Below are 4084 nucleotides of genomic sequence, written 5' to 3' on the forward strand. Positions count from 1 at the left end.
GATGATTGTGTTGATAAGGTTTAATTGTTTGATCTCTTTGGAACCAAGTTCAAATCTTTGATGGTGCAAACATTGGGTGTCTCTTTTATGTTTTTGTTTTTTTACGTTTGTTATTTATGTTTTTTTTTATATGTTAAGATGGTTGTCTTTCAACATTAAATTTGATATGGGTCGGATGGTTGTGTTGTTAAGTGAAACCAACCGAATTCGATCACCCTATTTTGTTTTAGTTCCGGTACTGTAACGAACGTAATAAAAACCGATCGAATTCCAGTTTTGTTTTTATCGTTTTGTTTTAGCTTCGGTACCGTAACGAATGTGACGAGGACCGGCCAAATTTCCGTAGGTTCATCGCCTCATTGCTCGGCCGGATAAAAAACGCTCGAGTTCTACCAACGTCCGTGTTTTAGTGACCGACGCCACCCCATTGCCCCCCTCAGTTTTTATATTGTTTTTGTCTTATTTTTTGTTTTAGTTTCGATATCATAACGCACTTAACCAAAACTGACTGAATTCGCGTCGACTTACCATCTCAAAACAGGGATCGACAAGTCTTGAGTTTTACTACTGCCCGAGTTTTACCAACTAGCCCCGACGCAACACGCCGGGTAATACACTAGTTGTAATAATAGTAGGATTGCATGCATGTACCTATGACCTATCTAGGCCCCTTTGATCTAATATTATCTATTAGAGTTTATTTAAATTGTAATTACAGAGAGAATAAAAAAGATAGTACAATGAATCAAATAAAGACTCACCAGACATGATTTCCAGACATGATTTCGGGGCTGTTTGTTTGTGTCTGAATGGGGCCATTCAGACACTTTTTGCTGAACCGGTCAGCTAAATAGGTGTTTGGTTCGCAAAAAAGGGTTGAATGGAACCATTAAGGTCCGAATGGTCCAGCTTTTTTTTTTAGCTGAATGAAACAGATGTTTTGTTTCCCACTTTTACCCCAAATCTCCAAACCCTAACCTCTCCTTCCAGCCACCACCACAGTTCCGTCGGCACCTCCACCACCGCTTCTCCAGCCACCACCATCGTCTCTCCCAACCCCTACCGCCACCGCCTCTCCCAGCCACCACCACCGCTTCTCCCGGCTCCGACCACCGTCAAATCTTGCCTCTTCCAGCCACCACCACAGTACGAGGTAAATCGATTTTGTGCTCTTGTATTTGCATCCATGTTTATAAATAACTAAACAATATGTGATTTGAAATGAAAATTTGGATGATTTGACTATAGAATTATATGAATATTGTTGAGTTAAATATATGCACATAAGGTGTTTGATGAAATGCCTCAAAGAGAATAAAATTCATAAAATGGGTGTGTAATCGGGATTAAAGTTTCCGGTGGGTTAACATATAACAATTTTATTTGTATGTTGATTTGCTTTGAACATGCCCTAATTTGTTGAACTATTTTACTAATTTGCTTTGAACATGCTCCTAATTTGTTGAACTAATTTGCTTTGAATATGATTTTGTGGAAACGCATTTGCTTTTATTGTTTAAAGAAATGGTTAGGATTAATTGGAAACGTGCTTTGAACATGATTTTCGACGAAGTCGTGCGTTAACTAAGGAAGAAAAATTCAATCATGCTCACGCACAACTCAGAAATGTTATTGAGCGCTCGTATGGTGTTTTGAAGGCCCGATTCCCAATCCTACAGCGAATGGCTCCCATTTCTTTTCCAAAACAAAGGGACATAGTGATTGCTTGCTTCGCCGTACATAATTTTATAAGAAAATCAAATATTTCTGATCAGTTATTTATGGAGTACGACGAGGACACTACATTTTCAGAAGAACAAGGTGGAGACAACAATAGTGAGTCAGTTCATGACATAGAATGGAGTTCACAAGGCATTCACTATATGAATAATTTGCGTGACCAAATAGCTAATCAACTAGTTTGATCGGTTAAAATTGAATTGTATGCAAAGTATAAATTTGTATTGAATTTTAGTATGTGTTTTATGGATTATGAAGGATTTGTGTAATTTAGATTTTCTATGTTGTTTTGAATTCTCTTTATTTTAATTATTCGTCATTCAGTATAGTCATTCAGATTTTTGATCAAACAAATACATTTCATTCAGTACATAATTCTGCAGAGGGGTAAAATAGTAATTCTGCACAGTCATTCAGATGTCTAACCAAACAGCTCTTATTGGTTCAGATGTCTAACTGGTTCAGATTATCTTACCCATTCAGACAGCTTAATGGTTCAGACTTACTGATTCAGATGTTGCTAAACAGCCCCGTCCACTGTGTTACTTTATATATAAGTCAATAACTATTTTTAGGCTGAATGTTCATGTGATGTTATTCGTTTGTAGCATAGATAGTTAAACATGGAACCACCGAGTTAAAGAGAGAAATGACCCAAACAGAATCAACTTTTATTCCCTCTTTTTATCACACTGAAAATGTTCCCCTTTAATTATAATTATGATTTATAATTATTATTAATAATAAACAGATAAAGATTATGTCTTAATCTGAGTAACTTGAATACAAGAAAAAAAACATCACATAAACATAAATCAGAATTCTAACCAGAGTCTACAGCGTTGCTCTTGGCTGGAAAATGAATTAACTAATAAATTAGTGTTGGTCGTGGTTTTCGTGTTCAACGGACGTCCTCAAAAATGATTTTGTGCATTTTAATAGAGGAGTGCGCATGTCTGCTATGGTACAATAACCAAAACAATGCGTATACTACTAAGCACCAAACCTTTTTGGAACGAGCTAGAGAGCATTCTCTTCATGTTAGTTCATTAATTTTAATCGAACAAATGATCAAACATGAACAACTAAAGGAACAAGGTTTTCTTGTTCTATAAAAAATTCATTATGCTAACGCACAGGATAAAACTTTCCTATACATAGAAGACAAAAAACTTTATAGTCAAACCCGTTGTTAAAACTTTACCATCATTTAGTAACGGTATTTGATAATCCCGAGAACAAAATCACCATCCTCATCCACCATACGAGGTTACAATTTTCAAACCAACCACCACAACTGTCCACCATGGCTGATAGCAACAACAACTCCTCAGAGATCAGAGATGATTTACAGATTGCACTATCTGAAAAAGAGCAACCCAAAAAACAACAATTACAAGTCAAACGAACCTCAAACAAAGACCGCCACACCAAAGTTGACGGCCGTGGTAGAAGAATAAGGATGCCTGCATTCTGTGCTGCAAGAATCTTTCAACTCACAAGAGAACTGGGTCACAAATCCGACGGCAAAACAATCGAGTGGCTGTTACAGCAGGCCGAACCCTCGATTATCGCCGCAACAGGAACCAGTACGGTCCCTGCTTCGGCGATGGAGGTTTCACAAGTAGTTGGTGGGAATTTGGGGACAGGGAGACCCACCAACCACTTGGCTGCACCTGCTGCTGGTATGGCAGGTCTGTGGCCCGCCATACCAGCAGCAGGATTTGGGTTCCAGCCTTCTGGTCCCACTGGGAACAGTTTGGCCCCACTTGGATGAGTTTGGGCGCAGAAGGCTCGAATTATTTGCAGAAGATTGGGATGCCAGGGTTTGACTTACCCGGGATGAGTTTCTCTTCAATTTTGGATAATAATAATCATAATCATAATCGACATCCGGGTTTAGAACTTGGGCTTTCGCAAGATAATATTGGGGTTATGAATCAAATGTATCACATGGGTCAGGCTAGAATGCATCAGCAACAACAGTCTTCAAAGGATGATGATTCTCAAGGTTCGGATGGTCGATTATAATTTTGAATTTGTGATGAGGATGAATTATGAAACCCTAATCTTTTAGCTTTATGGGATTATGTGGTTCTGTTTTGTGTTGTACAAAAGGAAGTATCAAAACAGTTGTAAATTGCAGTTGCATTTTGTCTATGGTAGTGATACACACACATATTTGTTAACAACATATGTAGTTTACTTGTCTAGTTTTGTAGGACCTATGGATTAAAGACCTTTCTTGTTTGAGTTGAGACTTTAAATACAGTTGCAATGTGTTATGCTTTGAATACTTGTTAGCTGTTGCTACAAGGACATAAGTGGGTCAGGGCTTGCTATC

At 38.0% G+C, this 4084-nt stretch overlaps 1 pseudogene; it reads left to right on the top strand.

Moving 5' to 3' along the window:
• The first annotated feature begins 1781 nt into the window (after positions 1-1781).
• LOC143583427 (transcription factor TCP20-like) lies at positions 1782-3771 on the top strand (annotated as a pseudogene).
• The last annotated feature ends 313 nt before the right edge of the window (positions 3772-4084 follow it).

This window comes from Bidens hawaiensis, unplaced genomic scaffold, assembly GCF_021521415.1.
Source record: "Bidens hawaiensis isolate Kalapana, Puna unplaced genomic scaffold, B.hawaiensis_p1.1 tig00032397_1, whole genome shotgun sequence".
NCBI classification, from domain to species: Eukaryota; Viridiplantae; Streptophyta; class Magnoliopsida; order Asterales; family Asteraceae; genus Bidens; species Bidens hawaiensis.